This window comes from Aedes albopictus, chromosome 1 (genome assembly GCF_035046485.1).
Source record: "Aedes albopictus strain Foshan chromosome 1, AalbF5, whole genome shotgun sequence".
NCBI lineage: Eukaryota > Metazoa > Arthropoda > Insecta > Diptera > Culicidae > Aedes > Aedes albopictus.
Window position 1 is genome coordinate 72,920,893 of NC_085136.1, and position 23,405 is coordinate 72,944,297.

Here is a 23,405-nt window from a genome sequence, read left to right on the forward strand (position 1 = left end):
CTAAGCGGTCGAAAAAATTTACGGCATCCAAGCATTTCTAAATGCTGTCCGGTTGCCTTCTCCTCGTATGACCTTCGATGACCCGTATTCGATCAACTGCATGCGACATTTGGTGTTTGCATACTTCTTTCGTTGGTATGTACACGCATATGTCCCACAAGCTAGCGGTGGGCCTTTCACGATGACCATGGATGACTCAACTCTTTTTTTCTTTGAGGTGAAAACAAACAAAATGCTAAACGGCTTTAACAGCGCTAGCGCATCGACAACAACGTTAGTCAGCCGGCCATCCTCATCAATGAATGGGATGGGAGGACAAAGTTGTCGCTCACAGTTAGAAGAACAGTCATAAATTTTTGATGGCCCGGTGGAAGTTTGTTTGGGACATTTCAAAATGGCCCGTAAAGTGGGAAGCTTGAGCGGAATAGTCAATGAGATCGACGATGCGACGCGGAGCAGTAGATCGTGGTTCCAAAACTGAGGCACAACTTCTCGAACGATGTAGAATGGGCGTCGCGTCGTCGGTTTGCACGCACGATCTGTTTCTAATGCCTTCACATGGACGATGACGACGTACAGGTCGAATTCGGCTTGGGTTGGCTGAAGTGCCAAGTGTAAAAGTTTGTCCGAGAAGTTATGGTGGCAATGTGACTTGTGCTTCCTTTTATGGCTGAGGCGCCTTCCGACTTGTTTAGCTGAATTTCAGTACACACAACTGAATCGATTCAGGGTCAACACTGTGGTGTTATTGAGGTCAGATCGTTGTTTGAATGGTGATAGCGAGTAAACGAGTAAATTTGCGGATGATAAGAAATTATCGCAAAGAAAATACTGTCCTCATTATGTCCTGATTAAGTTAGTTGTGAGGTAATGGATCTCAATTCTCCCTGGAAATCTGGAAAGTTTTCCTTCAGGAAGTCTGGAAAGGCTTCCACCTGGAAGCCTGAGAAGGTTTCCATCAAGAAGTCTGGAAAGGCTTCCACCTCGGAGTCTTTAAAGGCTTTCGCGTGGAAATCTGGAAGGGCTTCCACCTGGAAGTCTGGAAGAGCTTCCACTTGGAAATCTGGAAGGGCTTCCACCTGGAAGTCTGGAAGGGCTTCCACCTGGAAGTCTGGAAGGACTTCCACCTGGAAGTCTGGTAGGGCTTTCACCTGGAAGTCTGGAAGGGCTTCCACCTGGAAGTCTGTGAAGGATTCCACCTGGAAGTCTGGAAAGGCTTCCACCTGGAAGTCTGGAAAGGCTGTCTCCGGAAGTTTGGAAAGGCTTCCCCCTGGAAGTCTGAAAAGGTTTTCACCTCGAAGTCTTTATAGGCTTCCGCGTGGAAGTCTGGCAAGGCTTCCACCTGGAAGTCTAGAAAGGCTTTCGTCTGAAAAGGTTTTTCCTGGAAGTCTGGAATGACTACTCCTTTGAAGTCTGGAAAGGCTTTTCTACTAAGAAGACTGGAAGCATATGTCATATAAATCTGATAGATTTACTACGCCCTAATCAACTTCAGCACATATCACAACAAATTACGTTTGTTCGGATTTGCCATATTTACGACATCAACAGCTGACACCCCCACCCCACGTAAAATGTATAATTTGCACATCCACGAGAATAAGTTTATTTTTTCCACATTATTGGTCGACCGACATTTATTGAAAACGTAATAAAAATTCTCCTTTATCACTTCGAACGAACAAAGAGGCACCATCCACAGTCAGTGTACAGTACACTGTTCAACTTCAGTGTCCAGGTCCACCCGCAAAAAGTAAATCCACCTTCGCAAATTTGTACGAAAATGTGGCCTCCTCCCATCTCAGATCGTGACGACCATTCAGCCTATCTATATGGGAAGACAACTTCCCCCTAAGAGGAAGCTGGCTGGGGAGAGTGGGGTGAAACGTGTATTTCTCGCTATAATCTGACCGATTTTAAGTTTTTCCAACAAGAATTCTTTAGTGAAACTTCTTTCAGGAGATTCTCCGAGAGTTCCTCCAAAAGTTGCTTTAATAATTCATTCCGAATTTTTTTACATCTTGTAAATCTGTCAGTGCAATAGGAACCTTTAGCACAATATGGGTGCAGCTTGGATTTGCAGGGATTTGAAGTGAATCCTGGAAAATCATTTAGACTCTACACATCAACAAATTGCTAACAATTTGTTAAAATAGTGCCTGAAGTTATGCCCAGAGAAGCTTGATAGTCTTTGAGGAATTTCCGGAAAGATTCTTGGAGAAATTTCTTGATGAACTACTGGAGAAATTCTCAGAGAAACGCATGCAGAAATTTCTTAAAGAGTTTCAGGAAGCTGTTTTCCATAAACTTGCAAATGAATTTCGAGTGAAAGTTACATCAGTACTAATTTAGAAATTCCCGAGATAACTCCGAGAAAAACCCCGGAGGAACTCCAAGAGAGATATCCTAGAGAAACACCTGAAATACTCCTGTCTGAGCGCCTGGTAAAACTTTCGTAAAGGTAAATTATTTCTACGCGTAAGAAAATCTTGTAGGTAGCAGAGAAACACGTGTTACGAACTAACTTGTTTTATTACGGAGTATGTAATTACAATTAACTTGACGGTTGGTTTTGAACTGACCTGGGTGAAAGGCCACATATTTATACCCCACCAGTTGTTTATTTGGTTGCCGTGGTTACCATTTCGATGATGATGATGATGATAACCACGACGCATGCGCATTGATATTCCGGAAGTCATAAACTCCCAAACTACTTAGTTTTTCACAGGAAACCTCCCGAAGGAACTTCTAATTAATTTTTTGGGGTCTTTTCAAGAAATTTCAGTAGAAATTTTAAGGTGAGTTCTTGGAAAAACTCCCAAAAATCCCAAAAATTTTCCTGGAGGAATTTTTAGTAGACCACTGAAATAGTCTTTGAAGGAATCCTGTAGAAATTTCCTAAGGAACTCTGGAAGTCGCGATAAAAACATATTTGAAAATTTTTTCAAATAGGATTCTTGGGAAAAATTTCTTAAGCAACTGTAAAGAAAAAGGCTGTTTTAGAAGAAGTCCAGGAAAACTTTTGTAAAAACTCTGTATTTCTGGATGAGTTCTAAGAGGGACTGTCAGAAGATTTCCCAAAGGATCTTTCGAAAGAAACCGCTGGAACAATTCACGGAAGAACTTCTGAATTAGAAGAATTCTAAATTTCTGGAAGAATATCAGCAAAAAAAAAAAAAAAACTAGTCAAAGATAAGTTTTGAAAAAAACTTGAGAATCTTTTGAAGAGACTTCAGACGTGAGAATTCTGAGGGGAATTTATGAAACCACCCCTGGAGGAGCTTTCAGACAAATCTCGAAGGAACTTCTGGAAACTTGGCAACTTTTGTGGAAGAATTCACAAAAGAACTTTTGGAAGAATTCCCGATAGATCTTCTGGAGTAAATCACGGAGGAACTTCTTCTAGGTTTCTTACGAACTTCCGAAGATTTCCCGAACGAACTATGAAAAAAAAATCCGATGGAAGTTTCAAAAGAATTTCGAGAGTAACTGTCAGAAAAAAAACACAGAAAAATATCCAAAAGGATTCTCAGAGAAACTTTTGGTTGAATTCTCGAATAAACTCATGGAAGGGATCACGGATGTACGAAAATTGTTGGATAATATTGTCAAGCATCTGCAAGGAAAAATAAAAAAAAAATGTGGGAGATTTCGAAGAAACTTTTGAAAAAATCCTGAAGGAAGAAAATTGTTGAAGTCAAGAACTTAAAAAAAAATCCGGTGGAATTTCAAGAAGAATTTTCTTCAGAATTTTCGGAAGAATCCCCGAAGGAACTTCTGGAAGATATCACGAATGAATATTTAAGAGAGTTGCCGAAGACGCTCCTAGACGAATTCCCATTTGAAATCTTAGAAAAGTTCCCGGTGGAACTCATAGTGGAATTTTCAGTGGTACTCCCAGAGATGTACCCGTTGTGGCATCTTGAGAAATTTCTGTTGAAATTTTCGGTGAAATTCTTGGATGGATTACCGGTGGAAATCGTAGAAAACTTTTTGGTTATAGTTCTACAGAAATTCTCGGTAGAACTTCTAGAATAATTACTAGAGGAATTTCCGGTGGAAATCTCATAGGTGTTTTCGTTGGAACTTTTGGAAGAATACCCGGGAACTCCAGAAATTCCCGGTGGATCCAGGATCTCCGGTAGCTTGTGGAGCTATTCTTGGTTCTGGAGTGTTTCCCGATTCAGCTTCTATAAGAGTTTCCGACGAAAGCCTTGGAGCTCCCCATAAAACTTCTGGAAAATTTAAGGATGAAGCTCCCGGACGATATCCTACCGGAACTTCTGGAAGAGCTCGCAGCGGCACTGCTAGAGGAATTCTCGGCTGAAACTCCTAGGTGAACTTTCTGTAAAACTCCTAAAGGACTTCCCGAAGGAATTCCTACAGGAAATTCTATAAGAATCGCCACTGTAACTTCTGGGGAAATTGCCCGTGGATCTGCTGGAAGAATTCTCGGTGAAACTGCTGGATCGATTCCAATAGGAACTCCCAGAAGGGTTCTTGCTAGAACTTTTGAAGACATTTTTAGAGAATTTCCAGTAACATTCCTGAAGTAAATCCTACAACTGATTCTCGGTACTTTCGATGAAATTTCTGGAAGTCTTCCGGAGAAACTACTGGGAAAATTCACAGTGTAACATCTGAATCAATTGCTGAAGATATTTATAAAGAAATTTTCTGCGTAGTTCCAGGAGACCATGAACTCCAGGAACTACGAAGAACATTAATTGGAAATTTCAGGAATTCCTAGCGAAACTTCCGTTCTGGGAGAGCCTTCGGCGAAACTCTTGAAGAATTGTCCGGCTGAACTTTTTAATGAATTCCTGGTGGAAGCCTCATGAAGTTCTACCAGTGATTTTAGCAAGAGTTGCTCTGGGAATTTTTGCAAGTGGTTACTCCGGGGATTACTTCAGGAGTTTATGGGGATGCTTCTTAGGAATTCCTCCGAGTCATTATCTGGGGCTTAAGCCGTCGGGAGTTCCTCCCGAGGTGTTCCAACAGAAGTTGCACCAGTTATGTATCTAGAGGTGCCTCCAGCAATTTCTTTTGATGTTTCTCCGGATCATGCTATACTACAAATTCTTCCAGTAGTTTCTGTAAAGTTTGCTCCGGGGACTGCTGTATACGTTCTTCCATAGATAACTCCAGAATTTCTTTCAGGATTTTCAGGAATCTAGAGAACGCCCCAGGATTTTCACTAGGAGTGCCTCCCACTAAGCATATGTGGTTTCCTCCGGTGATTTCTTAAGAAGTTTCTCCGGTAATTCCTCCAGGAATTTCTTCTGGGAGTTCTTCAGAAGTTGCTTCCGGGCGTTGCTCTAGAACTTAGTCCAGTAATTCCTCCGAGGATAGAAGTTCTTTCAGGATTTCCATCAGCCTACAGAAGTTTCTATGGATGTCCTTCTGAAATCCATACTCCAGCCGGGGGATTTTTTTTCTTCAAATTCTCTCCTGTGCTCCTCTTGTTTCAGAATTTCTCCGGAAACTTTTACGCAGCCCCTCCGGAAATTTCTTCCACAGATCTTCCGTAATTTCATTCCTGAGCACTTTAGAGAATTCCTTCCGATGTTGTTCCAAAATTTCTTTCCGGAGATCCACTGTATTCCATCTAACAATCCCTTTAGAATTTAACCTGAAATGTCTCCGGGAGTTAACTTTCTACGTTAAATTCCTTCTACGGTTAGCTCAGGATTTTTTCTCGGAGCTCCATCGAAAATTATCTCTTGGATTCATTCGGAAATTCCTTCCAAATGACTTCCGGGAGTTCTTTCTGATGTTCTACTGGATGTCTTTTCCGATGATCTTTTAGATACTCTTCAGGTGTTACTCCTGGGGTTCCATCCGCAGTTCTTTACAGATTTTTTTTTTCAAAGAATCTCTGGGAATTCTTCCTGTAATTCCCTCAGAGTTCTAAAGATCCTTCAAGAATTTCTTCGGGATTACTCCGCCGGAAACTTTCTGTAGGGCTCATCCAAAAATTCCCATTGGAGTGAATCTGGCAATTTCCGTTAATCCGGTTAATTCGTTAAATGATTTGGCACTTCTGAAGAAATGCTGCTGAAAAAATCTTACTATTACTGAAGAAATGTCCGAAGAAATTTCTAAATGGATTTCTTCTGAAGAATTTTTAAAAATATTCCAGAAGTAATTTCTGAAGAAATCTCCAGTTGAATTTGTAGAAAACTAAAAAGAAATGCTTGGAAAAAATCCCTAAATGAATATCTCGATATGCATTCCGAAGGAATAAAAAAAGGATTTTCTGAAAAAAAAACCTAAACACCTAAAAATCACCCATGGTGCAATTACTGAAAGAATCTCTTGTGGTAGTTTTTTTTTGCAGAAGAAATGAATGGACGATTTGTTGGAGGAAGGAATTTATGGAGAAATTTCTGAAGGTGTCTGTGGATGAAATCTTGCACAAATTGCTGCAAAAGTACGAATAAAAACATCGGAATAATGCCCTAAGAAGTCTAGGAATTCCTGCTTGAATTACTGAAAGATAATGCAAGAATCTCTGGAGAAATCCATGAAGACATCCTTCGGAAATTTCCTACGAAATCTTTAAAGAAATATCTGAAGGAATCCCAAGAAAAATATCTGGAAATACAGTTGAAAGAATAGCTGATTAAACCCCTGGAGAAAATTCCGAAAGAATCTTTCGAAGAATCCTAGAAGGAATCTCTGGAATCTCTCTCTCTCTCTTCTTGGCGTAACGTCCTCATTGGGACAAAGCCTGCTTCTCAGCTTAGTGTTCTATGAGCACTTCCACAGTTATTAACTGAGAGCTTCCTCTGCCAATGACCATTTTGCATGCGTATATCGTGTGGCAGGCACGAAGATACTCTATGCCCAAGGAAGTCAAGGAAATTTCCTTTACGAAAAGATCCTGGACCGACCGGGAATCGAACCCGTCACCCTCAGCATGGTCATGCTGAATACCCGTGCGTTTATCGCCTCGGCTATATGGGCGCTTACAATCTCTGGAATATTTTCCCTGGAAAAAAATCTCTGGAAAAGAATTCCTGAAGCAATCTTTGAAAGAACTTCTAAAAGAATCCATGAGAAAATTAAGAAAGAAAAACTTTGAAGCAAAATCTAATTGTATCAGACAAAAAAAAATCCTTATTGATTCCAGGAAGAGTTAAAGAATGACATTTTGGAGAATTTTTAATTTCCCTAGTTTTCAGAAGGGATCGCAAGGGGAAATTTTGAAGAAATCCGTGAAAGATGCAAATCTTCGAAATGATTTCTGCAAAAAATAAGACATTTCTGGGAAAGTTCATACAATTCTAGAGTAATTCTTGGAGACATTTCTGAAAAAATCTCTATAGGAACTTCTAAAGGAAAATCTGGAAAAAAAAATCGACAGAGAACAATTCATGTATCCGTGGCGAATATTTTCTAAAGGAGTTCTTGGAGAAATTTATGTGGGAATCTCCAGTGAAATTCATGAAGAAATCACTAGAAATTTATTAACTCTTCAGGACGCGCGCCGTTGTAAAAAGTACAACACTACGAAAAAATCCCGCTCGTTGTATACAGCGCGAGTGCGGTGCAGGTTTAGGATCAAACAGGTGCGCGTCCTGAAAGGTAAAACAATCAATAATGGAGAAGTTTCTTGAGAAATTTTGGAAGGAAACCCAATAAAAATATCAAAAAGGTTCATCAAGATTGCCTGGAAGGGTTTTTGAAGCAATTAATGAAGGAATTTCTGAAGAAATCTCTTATAAAACTTTCCATGAGATTCCCTGGGAGGTTTTTGGTGCTATCTCCGGAAAATCTACAAAAAAAAACTACTGATCAAATTTATGAAAGGTTTTTTGAAGGAATCCTTCGAGAAACTTTTAGAGAAAACTATACAGAAATTTGTAATGCAAACTAAGGACATATTTTTGAAAAAAAAAAATCACGAAGGAATTTCAAAAACAAACCATGAAGGATTTTCCCAGTATAGTATTTTGAAGGAATCCGTTTAAGAAAAGAAGTCCTGGACGATTTTTTAATTATTGGAATTATTGGAGAAACCTCCAAAACAATTTCTGAAGGAATCCTCAAAGAAATTTCTGAAGATATCCTTCGAAGCCTATGTGAAGAATTTTCTTAAGGAATCTCTGAAAAAGTTTCCTTCTTCCAAGAAAGAATCCCTGAAAAAAATAAATAAAGATAATTGAATGGAAGATTTTCTTAGAATACTTGTACACTTTTCGGGAGGAATATTTATACTTATGTTTGATAAAGACACCCTGGAAAACTGTCTTAAAAAACTCCTTCTGAAGAAATCATTATGAAATTTTCTAAAAAAATGGAATAATTTCTGAAAAATTCCATTCATCTAGAATTCCATTCCAAATCCAGGTTTTCTAAAGGTGTCCGTCGAAAAATTTCTAGAAACATTTCTAAAACATTTTTTGAAGGAATCACTGAATAGATTCCTGAAGAAACTCATGGAGTTCCAACGGATATTCAATAGGGTCTCGAGAATTCCGTCCAAATTTCTTCCGAGAATTGTTTCTGAAGTTCAATCGGAAATTTTATTCAACGATCTTCTGAGAAATTCATAAGGTGTTTCACATGGAGCTTCTTGCGCATCTTTGTGTTAGAATTTCCTCTAGGTATGCTATGCACAGTTTTGGCGGAAATTTCCTGTAGGGTACTTCCGGAAATTCATCTCGTAGTTTATCCGGGATTTTCTCCGTAGTTCCTTAAAAAAAAACCATAAGGTTTACCTCCTACCTTAAGTTCCTTTCGTAGTTCTTGTGGGATTTATTTTTCGGATTTCATTCGTGAATTCATTTCGAAGATCTTCCGGGATTTTATTACGAAGTTCCATCCGTAGTTCTTCTGAACATTCCTCTCGAAGTTCATTTGAGAATCTTTCTTCCCTACCAGAGTTCTTCTGAAAAAGTCTTTCCGGAGTTCCAGGAGGATTTTATTCCGGAGTTTCTATGGATAGCCTTTTGTGCAGTATCTCTGGAGTTTATTCGACATTCCCGTAACGTGGGTAGATCACCTTAGAACGGTGCGTTACGGTGTAAGATCTACCACATAGCATCAAATTTTAATCTTGCTATTTTTTTGCCTAAAGTAATAGCATACAAGATTAAAATTTGATGTATTTTTGTAATGGTCATGTTTTAATTTATGTTTTGTTTTTAACTGCTAATAAACCTTTTTGTTTCAGGAGGATTCAGGTAATTTTATTGTATAATAATATCATATTTTAAAAAATAGTAACTGTAACGAGCGTATCACTTATGCCTTATTCAGTATATATTACTTAATCCTTTATTCTCTTTTCAGTGAAGAATCTTACCACCATTCCTGGCGCACTAATCAATATTTTTTTTTAGCAAATCACCGTATACATCACCATATTAATACATGCGAACATGTTTAAATATCTATATCGTTATCTGGAAGCGTTTGGTACGGGAGGTCCACGCTTCCATCTTTCCCCTCGATTTCAAGGTGTAGAATGTTTTCAAATATTGACTATGTTGAAATCTTTCTATCCCTTGAAATCTTCTCTGCGGTACATGCTGCGCAGTTGGCCTGGCCGTTAGACAAGAAAAATGATAGACATGAAAAGTCTTCATTTTCCAGGATGCATTCAAGTAATGGCTGCGTTAGTGTGAGATTAGATTAGATTAGATTAGTATCTCTGGAGTTTATTCGACTTTTTTTTTAAGTTCCAATGGATATTTCTTGAAAAGATCTTTCGAAATTTCCTCCCTGAGCACTTCCGGGAATTTCTTCCAGATTTTCTTCAAAGATTTTTCCGGAATCCTCCGTAAATCCCAACCTGCAATCTCTTTAAAATTCCTTCCGCAACTCTTCTAAAGTATTTTCAGAACATTTTTCATAAATTTCATCGGTAAGTCTCCCTTGAGTTCTATCAGATTCTTTTCAGAGTTCCTGCAGGAATTTCTACGGAAAGTCGTCTGGTAAATCCTTCAGATAAAGTACCCTCGGAAGTGAACCGGGTGCTCTTCGGACAATTTTTCAGCTATTCCTACGAGAATCCCTTCCAGTGGTCCTCAGAATATACCTCTCGAACTTCCTTCGGGAACCTTGCCCCTTTTTCTTACGGGAATTCCTAAAAAAGTTCATTCGGTAAATTCTTTCAGAATACTTTTGGGAATTCTTTCTGGAGCTCCCTCTTTCCGGAATCCCTTCAAGCATTCCTTCAAAAGCTCTTTACGGATATTCTCTGGATATTCCACAGAGCGATCCTTCTGGAATTTCTTCACAAGTTTTTCGGATTTTTTTTTCATAGCTCTTTTAGGATTTCGTTTTGTTGTTCCTTCGAAAATTCCTTCCAGTGATTCTTATAGAATTTGTTTCAGTGTATTCATCTGAGGTTCATCCGGATGTCCCTTTACGAGTTTTTCCATAAATTCATTAGGAAGTTTCAATAAAAAAATCTTCCGAGATTCCTCCAGGAGTTCCATTGGGAGTTCTCTCAGGAACTACTTCCGGTGTTCCTATAAATGTCTGGAAGTCTCTTTCGGAGTTTCTGAGTGAATTTCACGAAGGAATTACTTTAGGAGTTCTTCGGAGAGCTCCTTTCGGAGTTCCTTCAGGAACTTCTTTCGAGATTCTACCAGAAGCCTCCTTCAAGGCTCCTCCGAAAATTATTTACTGATTTCACCGGGGAATTCCTTCTGGAGTTCGAATCCTCCGGGAATTCTTCCTGAAGTTTCTCCGGAAATTCGATTCGGAGTTCCCCTAAGGTGTTCCTTTTTCTGGAGTTCTTCAGGGAATTGTTTCCGCTGTTTCTCCTGAAATGCTTAGTCATAGTTGGAACTCTTGAAGAAACACCTGGTGGAATTCCTAGATTAATTTCAGGTAGGACTCCCGGGGAAATCCAAGATAGCTTTTCTGGAGAAATTCCCGTTGAATCCCTGCCTCTGGTGAAACTCCTGGTGTAATTCCAAGTGAAACTTCCGGAATAATTGTCGGTGAAACTCATGTAAAATCTTTGATTGAACTTTTGGATAATCTCAGGAAGGGCTTCTATAGAAATTCTATGTGAAACTCCCTAAAGGAATTTTGGGTGAAATTTCTGGAGTAATTATATATGGTACTCTTGGAAAGATCCTTAATAATAATTCTAGAGATATTTCAGGTGGGATTCCTGGAAAAAATCCTGATAGAACATTAGGGAAAACCACTGGAGGAACTGCTGAAGGAATCCAACTCCCTGAGAAATCCCAGATAAAACTTTTGGAGAAATTTCTGGTGCATCTCCTGGATGATTCATGAGGTAGAAATCCTAGAAAAATCGTTAGTGGAACTCCTGGATGAGATCAAGGTGAAATTTCTGGAGAATCAAATGAGATTAAGTGGAACTTCTGGCAAATTCTTAAATCGAAGTTCTGAAGAAATACCTGGTAGAACTCCTGAAGAAAACTCAGTTGGAGCAACTGGAGAAATACCAGATGGATGTTGTGGAAAAATCAGCTGGAACGTTTGAAGAAATCTGAGGTAGAACTCCTGAAGAAATTCCAGGTGGAACTCCTGGAGAAATTGGATTGGAGAATCCTTGATTGTCCTTGGAGAAATCCTTGATTGAATCTAGATCTAGATTCGATTCTAGAGAACCTAAAAAAAAAATCAGGTGAAAGTTCTGGTGAAATCCACGATGCAGTTTCAAGAGAAATCCCAGGTGAAAGTCCTGGAGGAATTATAGCTGGAACTTCTAGAAGTATTTCAGGTGAAACTCTAGGAAGAATTTCACGTTCTCAGGGAATGTGCTTTAGCTTGAAGGCTGGCTATTTCTACTTTCGATAAGTTGTGACAAGTTGATGAAATAACTAAATAACATTTTGATGACCAATTAGCCTTGTAGAGGTTTGGAGAACTGTAATAAAACCTTATACCTTTTATTTTGGTTTTGTGATGGTTCTAAGAACCTCTTCTAGTCAATTTAACTAAAAAATGTTACTTGGATAAGCAAATATCGTTTGAAGCGAGCGAGTTTATTTTGTTTTTATGGTGGCTCTTAGAACATGCTCAAATCTGTTTGTTCCAAAGCGTTCTTCTGGAGTAACATTTGTAAGAAAGCCCAAGAGGTCTGTGTTGGGTAGTGGGTGGGTGTAGACCTCCCATTTTGTACCACCCACCCACTACCTTCGAGGGTGCTGGCAGTAAATGAGACTTGTGCAGTGCAAATTCAAAAACGAGACAATCAACCGTGAGATGTACACGGGATTAGACAAAATTGATTAATTTCGAGCCCTGAAGAAGATCCCAACATCTGGATCGAAACGTTGGCGATGAGATAAGAAAATCAACGCTTTTCTTTGACTGAAAGCCGAAATCCCCGAGAGATATGACGTGACTTTGTCGAATTTTTTCTTCAGATTTGTGATCTTGAAAATTCAGATTCGTGATTGAAAATTCAGGTATCATACAAAATTCCAAGTAACATTTTAATGGCCAATTAATCTTGCAGAGGTTTTAGGAACCGTCATAAAACCTCATAACTTTTATTTTGAATTTTTGATGGTTCTAAGAACCTCTTAAAGTCTAATTGAATAAAAAACGTTACTTAACAATGTTTTTCCTAATGCCGCTACCTGACCAATGAAGAAATGTATCACTTGGACATACCTGGAAGAAGTTTTTAGAACCACCATAAAACCAAAATGAAAGGTACAAGGTTTTATGACGATTTGCAATACCTCTACAAAACTAATTGGTCATCAACATGTTACAAATAGCTTTTGTTTTGAGCTAAGCCAAGTCTGTTTAGTTTTGAGAAGTTCATCAGAACTGTTATAAAATCAAAATGATGGTTTTATTACGGTTCTGAGAAACTTTTCAAATCTAATTGTTTCATTGGTGTCCTTCATGTGAAAACTAAATTGCTCGAGTAGGAAAAGTAAACAAAGCGCATTTTACTCCAACTCCTCGCAGGTGTTGAGCGATCTCCCCGCTGCAGCCGCGACATCCCCGATCGATTGAGGAGACGCAAAACTTCTTCCACCGCGCGCCGTATTCAACAAGCTACCGAACCGATCTCGGAGCAAATCACGGCACAACGCGATCAACCTTATAACAGACCGCGGCTAGTGTGTAGGCAGGAACAAAATCGCGCGCGCCCGCCGCTCATTCAACCTCGTAAATATGCCCATATTTGTCCACTTGCTCACTAAAACACACAACAGCAATATCGCTGCTAGGTATAGGAGTCTTCATGGATGGTTTGGCCAGGCTTGGCTCTAACTTGAAGCTTGAGGTGTTTGCGCGCACGCAAAGTCATCCGCCGCAGCCGCGTGCGCGTGTGTATGAAGACGGCGCTCTGTCCGCGTCCGGAAGGTCCAGTTCCCATATTTTGCAATATGACGACGACGATCAACAACGACCGTCGATCATTATACAACCCGCGCGAGTCGACTCGATCATTTTTTCGACGCTGATCAGTTGATTGTTCGATTCCGTCCAAATCGAATCAGAATCAGAAATTATCTTACGGCTTTTGCTATTTAGAATTCGCGTTCACGCGGCGATCCTTTCGAGTACTGTACAGTCTACTAAAAAGTGCGTTTGTTTTGTTTTGGTTTTTTAGATTTTGGACCCGACGACGAGAACCTGTCCGTACGACACGTAGGTGATCCGTCAGTGATCGTGATCGCGATCGCGTGCGATCGTGGAGAAGGTGGAGAGAAGCAGATCGGATCAAGGAAATTCGGACACGGCCGGAGAGCGGTCAATCACCGAAGCTTTGCGCGGCTATACCCATCGGATTAGTGGGAGTTTTGCGTGTTGACAAACAAGGATCGAAGCCGGAATCAATCAAGCCAGAGTGCGCGTGGTGTGTAATACGCGGCAAAAGAATATCAATTTGCGAAAGTGTGGCGCGTGGGTGAAAATGTGTTCGCTGTCGCCGCGGCCGTGACAGCCAGCGGAATCTAGTTCTGGCCGAGAACCGGAGCAGCCAACAACTACTGCGTTTGCGGTGCGCGTTCGCCGAGTGTGATCCACGCTCTAGAATATACGGTACGAAAGTGTCAACGTAACGTCAGTGCGCGCGAGGTGACAAGTTTCAGCGTCGGGAAGATTCTAGAAGTGAACGCGCAGTCGCGAGTGAAATCGGAGAAAACTACGAAGAAATTTTTCAAAAAGAAGTCTATCAAAAATTTCCCAAGAAGAAATCTTACGAAAAACAAGTGCCAATTCGTTTCAGTGCAGTTTTGCGAACGCAAAACATCAACGAAAGTGAAGTGACGAACCTTTCCCAAATCGCAAGGGACATCTCTCGCCTGGATTACGTATTAGTGCAGCTAGCAGTTACCGAAACTGAAGTTCGGCGACCTAATCCGAGTGTTGAGAGAGAGAGAAAGAGCGTTAAACAACCAAAGGGAGGAGCCGGAAGGACACTGCAGAACGAACGGTAAGTACAATAGTGGCGGTAACAATGAGGTGTTAGGATCGATGATGTTGAACAACTTGTGCGTGACTTGCTCGTATCGAGCACGCATGCTTCGCGGCATGCGTGTTAAATTAGTACCTTACAGCTGCGCGGTATCGAGTATCGGTATCGAGTAACTACCCGATTGAGTAACCGAATCGAACCATAATAACTATGATGTCTTTCCTCCCTTCTGTGTGTCCATATAATTTAGCTTACGGCAAATTTCGCACTTTCCGACATAGTTGTCGGTGGTACTGAAGTCCTCAAACAGCCTTGTCCGCAGTTTCGTCCATCGTCCCGTCATCCGCCGCCCATGTGTGTCATAAAAGTGATACGCGCGTTCACGGCGCACGTTTCGACACACAGGTTGAACAGAACTACTTACTGCTTGCCTGCCTGCCTGCATTGCAATTGTGGTGCGTGACCTTGGCTGCTTACCTATAGCTACTAATCAGGTGCTGAAAGTTGTGTAGCGTAGCGAGCGAAACTAACTGCTTAGATACCTCCTGGTGGTTTACGATCGCTCGCGGTGTAGTGGTCGTGGCGCCGTGCTGCTGTTACCGCGGGATAACGACCTGATTTTATGATGATTGCCCAAATTGGCGACGAAGGTTTTGCGTGCCGTTTGGGGTTTATTTGTTTACTGATTAAGAGTCTATGTTTGGTTGCAACTTCGAGATTAACCCATATCCACCCAGTATCCTATTCATAGGACCTTGCATAGGACAATACTTTTGAGCAAGATCATGTGCATGAGGAGCATAGATGGTCATACAATTCGTAGTTGCTATTCAGTGATTGACTAGAACAATCGAAATTGCACAAGGAACCAACAAATAGTGCTTGGGAGTAGCTACCGTTCTCAATGTGCACCTTCGAGTATTCTAAACTTTATTATTGCGGATTTTTAGAAAATTTTCCACTCTGCGGTAGCCGCCGAGTTCTACCGCAGCTGTCAAAGTCCTACCGCAGCCATGAAAATGATCGTATCATTGAAAAGTTTGGTCGAATCAAAGCATGCTTGCAAAGTGAAATGTTCTGAAAAGCAACAACAAACAATGATCATCGGCGTCGTATCCAAGGCTCGATCCAAGGTATCCTTGGACTGATTGATGATACATTGGTGAAAATCATCAGTCTGACAGCTGCGGTAGCTTTTCAATCTTCCGTAAAGTGGAAAATTTTCTCTAAATTAGCAATAAGTTGACTCTCCAAATACTGTGTACAGAAAAAAATGGGAACTTTTACTTGGAGCAGCTCGTTCTCGGCTATTAACCGATTTTCAATTTTTTTTCAGGGATCTTCGTCAGTGCTCTGACCAAGCACCCTAGATGGTTGGGATCTTCAGCAAAGTTATCTAGATTGATTGATACTATACTTTTATGTCTTTGGGTTTGATCTAGATCTGCTGAAACTGATCTAACTAGATATATGACACTCTAGTCTTCTCGATATTTATCCTAGAAGGTTTGAGTCTTCTGCAAAGTACTTCGGGTTGATTGGAACTACATTCTTGGTCTAGATCGACTTTGACTGGTCTAGATCAGTTGTATATTTCGATATGATAACCTTTGTGTATTGAATATGCATCATGGAGGGGTGGAGTATTCGGAAAAGTGCCTTAGATTGATCGAAACGACATTTGTAAGCCTTCGATTTTGATTTAGTTGGGATGTATCGGCTCTAGACAACTTTTTTCTTTTTGGGTAGCAATACTCGGCAAAGCGCTTCGGATTAGTTGGTACTACATTCTTACGTCTTTTGTTTTAATCTAGATATGCTTCAACTCTACTAGACCAGTTTCTCCTTACTATACAACTCTCTAGAGCTTTGGACATACGTCTTGGATAATTGCAACTTCAACAATTTTTTTTTATGAAATTGTGGTAGAAACTCGAACCATATGGCTATTCAACTGTAACTGTAGGCCCTTGATACATCAAACAACTTTGCCGAAGCACCAATCTTTCTAAGTGATCGGGATCCTAAGAAAAATTAAATTAAAAACTTCTATATCCTCAAGCAGTGCCCAAAAAGGGAATCTCCACGAGATTAAAGGAGGAAATCTCCTCTAGATTTCGGAAGGAATTCTAGAGGAATACTAGGAGAATTTTAGGGGAAATATTAAAAAGATCCAGGGGGAATCTCCAAGAGGAAATCTCCACGAGATTCCGGAGGGAACCTTCACGAGATTCCGGAGGGAATCTCCACGAGATTCCAGAGGGAATCTCCACGAGATTCCAGAGGGAATCTCCACGAGATTCCAGAGGGAATCTCCACGAGATTCCAGAGGGAATCTCCACGAGATTCCAGAGGGAATCTCCACGAGATTCCAGAGGGAATCTCCACGAGATTCCAGAGGGAATCTCCACGAGATTCCAGAGGGAATTTCCACGAGATTCCAGAGGGAATCTCCACGAGATTCCAGAGGGAATCTCCACGAGATTCCAGAGGGAATCTCCACGAGATTCCAGAGGGAATCTCCACGAGATTCCAGAGGAAACTCCACGAGATTCCAGAGAGAATCTCCACGAGATTCCGGAGGAAATCTTCACGAGATTCCAGAAGGAATCTACACGAGATTCCAGAGGGAATCTCCACGAGATTCCAGAGGGAATCTCCACGAGATTCCAAAGGGAATCTCCACGAGATTCCAGAGGGAATCTCCACGAGATTCCAGAGGGAATCTCCACGAGATTCCGGAGGGAATCTCCACGAGATTCCATAGAGAATCTCCACGAGATTCCATAGAGAATCTCCACGAGATTCCACAGGGAATCTCCACGAGATTCCACAGAGAATCTCCACGAGATTCCATTGGGAATCTCCATGAGATTCCAGAGAAAATCTCCACGAGATTCCAGAGGGAATCTCCACGAGATTCTAGAGGGAATCTCCACGAGATTCCAGAGGGAATCTCCACGAGATTCCAGAGGGAATCTCCACGAGATTCCAGAGGGAATCTCCACGAGATTCCAGAGGGAATCTCCACGAGATTCCAGAGGGAATCTCCACGAGATTCCAGAGGGAATCTCCACGAGATTCCAGAGGGAATCTCCACGAGATTCCAGAGGGAATCTCCACGAGATTCCAGAGGGAATCTCCACGAGATTCCAGAGGGAATCTCCACGAGATTCCAGAGGGAATCTCCACGAGATTCCAGAGGGAATCTCCACGAGATTCCAGAGGGTATCTCCACGAGATTCCAGAGAGAATCTCCACGAGATTCCGGAGGGAATCTCCACGAGATTCCGGAGGGAATCTCCACGAGATTCCGGAGGGAATCTCCACGAGATTCCGGAGGGAATCTCCACGAGATTCCGGAGGGAATCTCCACGAGATTCCAGAGGGAATATCCTCGAGATTCCGGAGGGAATCTCCACGAGATTCCGGAGGGAATCTCCACGAGATTCCGGAGGGAATCTCCACGAGATTCCGGAGGGAATCTCCACGAGATTCCGGAGGGAATCTCCACGAGATTCCGGAGGGAATCTCCACGAGATTCCGGAGGGAATCTCCACGAGATTCCGGAGGGAATCTCCACGAGATTCCGGAGGGAATCTCCACGAGATTCCGGAGGGAATCTCCACGAGATTCCGGAGGGAATCTCCTCGAGATTCCGGAGGGAATCTCTTCGAGATTCCGGAGGGAATCTCCTCGAGATTCCGGAGGGAATCTCCTCGAGATTCCGGAGGGAATCTCCTCGAGATTCCGGAGGGAATCTCCTCGAGATTCCGGAGGGAATCTCCTCGAGATTCCGGAGGGAATCTCCTCTAGATTCCGGAGGGAATCTCCTCGAGATTCCGGAGGGAATCTCCTCGAGATTCCGGAGGGAATCTCCTCGAGATTCCGGAGGGAATCTCCTCGAGATTCCGGAGGGAATCTCCTCGAGATTCCGGAGGGAATCTTCACGAGATTCCGGAGGGAATCTCCACGAGATTCCGGAGGGAATCTTCACGAGATTCCGGAGGGAATCTCCACGAGATTCCGGAGGGAATCTCCACGAGATTCCGGAGGGAATCTCCACGAGATTCCGGAGGGAATCTCCACGAGATTCCGGAGGGAATCTCCACGAGATTCCGGAGGGAATCTCCACGAGATTCCGGAGGGAATCTCCACGAGATTCCGGAGGGAATCTCCACGAGATTCCGGAGGGAATCTCCACGAGATTCCGGAGGGAATCTCCACGAGATTCCGGAGGGAATCTCCACGAGATTCCGGAGGGAATCTCCACGAGATTCCGGAGGGAATCTCCACGAGATTCCGGAGGGAATCTCCACGAGATTCCGGAGGGAATCTCCACGAGATTCCGGAGGGAATCTCCACGAGATTCCGGAGGGAATCTCCACGAGATTCCAGAGGGAATCTCCACGAGATTCCGGAGGGAATCTCCACGAGATTCCGGAGGGAATCTCCACGAGATTCCGGAGGGAATCTCCACGAGATTCCGGAGGGAATCTCCACGAGATTCCAGAGGGAATATCCACGAGATTCCGGAGGGAATCTCCACGAGATTCCGGAGGGAATCTCCACGAGATTCCGGAGGGAATCTCCACGAGATTCCGGAGGGAATCTCCACGAGATTCCGGAGGGAATCTCCACGAGATTCCGGAGGGAATCTCCACGAGATTCCGGAGGGAATCTCCTCGAGATTCCGGAGGGAATCTCTTCGAGATTCCGGAGGGAATCTCCTCGAGATTCCGGAGGGAATCTCCTCGAGATTCCGGAGGGAATCTCCTCGAGATTCCGGAGGGAATCTCCTCGAGATTCCGGAGGGAATCTCCTCGAGATTCCGGAGGGAATCTCCTCGAGATTCCGGAGGGAATCTCCTCGAGATTCCGGAGGGAATCTCCTCGAGATTCCGGAGGGAATCTCCTCGAGATTCCGGAGGGAATCTCCTCGAGATTCCGGAGGGAATCTCCACGAGATTCCGGAGGGAATCTCCACGAGATTCCGGAGGGAATCTCCACGAGATTCCGGAGGGAATCTTCACGAGATTCCGGAGGGAATCTCCACGAGATTCCGGAGGGAATCTCCACGAGATTCCGGAGGGAATCTCCACGAGATTCCGGAGGGAATCTCCACGAGATTCCGGAGGGAATCTCCACGAGATTCCGGAGGGAATCTCCACGAGATTCCGGAGGGAATCTCCACGAGATTCCGGAGGGAATCTCCACGAGATTCCGGAGGGAATCTCCACGAGATTCCGGAGGGAATCTCCACGAGATTCCGGAGGGAATCTCCACGAGATTCCGGAGGGAATCTCCACGAGATTCCGGAGGGAATCTCCACGAGATTCCGGAGGGAATCTCCACGAGATTCCGGAGGGAATCTCCACGAGATTCCGGAGGGAATCTCCACGAGATTCCGGAGGGAATCTCCACGAGATTCCGGAGGGAATCTCCACGAGATTCCGGAGGGAATCTCCACGAGATTCCGGAGGGAATCTCCACGAGATTCCGGAGGGAATCTCCACGAGATTCCGGAGGGAATCTCCACGAGATTCCGGAGGGAATCTCCACGAGATTCCGGAGGGAATCTCCACGAGATTCCGGAGGGAATCTCCACGAGATTCCGGAGAGAATATCCACGAGATTCCGGAGGGAATCTCCACGAGATTCCGGAGGGAATCTCCACGAGATTCCGGAGGGAATCTCCACGAGATTCCGGAGGGAATCTCCACGAGATTCCGGAGGGAATCTCCACGAGATTCCGGAGGGAATCTCCACGAGGTTCCAGAGGGAATCTCCACGAGATTCCAGAGGGAATCTCCACGAGATTCCAGAGGGAATCTCCACGAGATTCCAGAGGGAATCTCCACGAGGTTCCAGAGGGAATCTCCACGAGGTTCCAGAGGGAATCTCCACGAGGTTCCAGAGGGCATCTCCACGAGGTTCCAGAGGACATTCCCACGAGATTCCAGAGGGAATCTCCACGAGATTCCAGAGGGAATCTCCACGAGATTCCAGAGGGAATATCCACGAGATTCCAGAGGGAATCTCCACGAGATTCTCGGGAGATTCCAGGGCGAATCTTTGCGAGATTCCAGGGGGAATCTCTGCGAGATTCCAATCTTCACGAGATTCCAGAGGAAATCTCCACGTGGTTCTAGAGGGCATCTCCACGAGGTTCCAGAGGGCATCCCCACGAGATTCCAGAGGGAATCTCCATGAGATTCCAGAGGGAATCTCCATGAGATTCCAGAGGGAATCTCCACGAGATTCCAGAGGGAATCTCCACGACATTCCAGAGGGAATCTCCACGAGATTCCAGAGGGAATCTCCAAGAAATTCTCCAAGAATCTCCACGAGATTTCAGGGGGATCTTTACGAGATTCCGGGGGACTCTGCGAAATTCTATGGGGAATATTCACGAAATTTCAGAGAAATCTCCACTAGATTGTTGGGAAAGCATACGTAAATATACGTAAGGATCTCCTCCCGAAGTTCGTTCTGACTTTCCTCCTATACTAACAGAAAATAATTGGAGAATCTTGGAAGGAGCTTCTGGAGGATTTCCAGAACTCCTGAAGAACCCCAAACGGAATGACTTGATGTCCCAGAAGGAAACTCAGAAAAAATCCTGGAAGGAGTTCCTGGAGCAATCCTAGATGGAACCTTCTTACGCAATCTCAGAAGAAGCTTCTGAAAGAATCCCAGATGGAACTTCTGAAAGTATCTTAAATAAAGCCTCGGAAGAATCTCATAAAGAACTACAGTCAGGTCTTTTTTTACGCGGTTTTCATTTACGTGGCTGCGTATATGAAAACTTCATACAATTTTTTTTTCATCGCCTTACTTTTGCATGATTCGTCGAGAAATGGTGAGACTTTTTTTACGCGGTTCTACGAATTTTGAACTGAGTTTTATTTTTACGCGGTACCCCAGATAAAAATACTCCTGGAGAAAGTTTGCGGATAAACCGCGAAGGAATGCCTGAAAGAATCCCGCATAGTCAGAAGGAGCTCATGGAGCGGTCCCACTTGTAAATCTAGTGGGGAAAAAAGCTTCTGGAAGAATCGCAGAGGGAACTTCTGAAGAAACCCTTGGAAGAATCTCAGACGAAGCTCCCTGAGAAATCACAGAAGGAACTCCTAGAGTTCTGGAATAAATTTCTTGGGAAACCACATAAGGAATTCCTGGAGGAATCCCAGGAATAAATTGCTTGGGCAATCCCCGAACGAGTTTCTGGAGAAGTCTCGGAATGAATTCCTAGAGAAATTTCTGAAGAAATGGCTGATGACCTGTGGCCGAATTCCGGCACACAGTTTCTTCGAAGAGAAGAAATTTTCTTCCATTGCCCACCAGCAAGAAAATTTTCGTTTCTTCGAAGAAAAAGTGCGCCGCGGAATTCGCCTACTGGTCGTGTTTGTTTCCGCCTGCCAACATGTACTTTATTTTAGACGCAATTACCAACAGTCCGACCTTTACTGCTTCGCATTTCAAGCGGGTGTATAGTAGCGTGGTTCAAAAAATCGTTTTTGCTCCACACCGCCTATTCGATTCCTAACCAGATTGTATGCCTTCTCCCAAAAATTGAGCTCATTTGGTTGAAAATTGAGACTGCACAAGCCCTTCAAAGTTTGTATGGGAATTACTATGGGAAAACGATGTTTTTCATTCAATCGACCGTAGCATTTCCACAAGTGCCCTAGTGGGTTAGTCGACCCTTGGTGATCCTAAACTACTCTATCAGCTACAACTTTGCCGAAGACCGCATTCAAATCGCACGCCTCATTAATTAGTTATCGATTTGTATCCAACTGGACAAACTTTAACAGTGATCCTCCAGCTTCCCAGCAGGCAACATTGCTGCATATGGCGCCAAAGATAGCACACTGAAATCATGGCTACTATGTTTCACTGTAAAATGCAGTGATGCCCACCGAATAGTTTAACCATCATGAGTAAAGATTTCGATTCTGGATGAAAATCGGTAACTAATTAATGAGGCCTCCGATTTAAATGCGGTCTTCGGAAAAGTTGTAGCTGATAGAGCAACCTAGGATTACCAAGGGTCGACTAACCCACTAGGGCACTTGTGGAAATGCTACGGTCGATTGAATGAAAAACATCGTTTTCCCATAGTAATTCCCATACAAACTTTGAAGGGCTTGTGCAGTCTCAATTTTCAACCAAATGAGCTCAATTTTTGGGAGAAGGCATACAATCTGATTAGGAATCGAATAGGCGGTGTGGAGCAAAAACGATTTTTTGAACCACGCTAGTGTATAGCTCTGCGACCGTTCCAAATGTTCTGGCGATAATGTCCATGTCGTCCGCAAAGCACACAAATTGACCGGATTTTGTGAAAATCGTTCCCCGGCTGTTAAGCCCGGCTCGTCGCATCACACCTTCCAGAGCGATGTTGAAGAGTAGGCATGAGAGTCCGTCACCTTGTCGCAGTCCCCGGCGAGATCCAAATGAACTGGATAGTTCACCCGAAACCCTTACGCAGTTTTGCACACCGTCCATCGTTGCTTTAATCAGTCTAGTCAGCTTCCCAGGAAAGTCCATGATTTTCCATAGCTCTGTGCGGTCGATACTGTCGTATGCCGCTTTGAAGTCGATGGGCTCTGGAAGGTTCTAAAACTCGGTTAATTTGTGACTCCTCTCGAAGCCCGGATTTTTTTTTTTGAAAACTTGTCGAGCTGGTTCATAATAAAACAAGTATTATATTATCGAGGTTATATTTAAAAATGCACTTAAATGGTGATATTTTGCTAGTTGTCTGTAGAAGTGCTTAACACCTTCACCGTGCAAGAATCGCCATTACCAAAACGATTCCCTCGACAATTTCAAATAGAAAATAAATTCCACGATTCTGTTCGGTACTGTCGTCATCACTAGCGTAATACGATAAAGGCCTTCCGGGAATCCCCACCGCAGCTTGGTGGCATCGAGCCCCAGGTTTTTCAGCCAGTAATGCCCGGCCGGATACGGACACAATCCGTCCCCGCTGACCCGGGGAAAATTTGAGGTGT

General features: G+C 43.1%; 1 protein-coding gene across 1 annotated transcript in view; it reads left to right on the forward strand.

The window, feature by feature from the left end:
* LOC109422128 (uncharacterized) overlaps nt 1-23,405 on the forward strand; it is a 432,211-nt gene that overhangs the window by 8,968 nt on the left and 399,838 nt on the right. Inside the window, exon 2 of the mRNA XM_062844836.1 lies at nt 13,577-14,401. The gene's annotated coding sequence lies outside the window, so the exon portion shown is untranslated. The remainder of the gene's footprint in view (nt 1-13,576; nt 14,402-23,405) is intronic.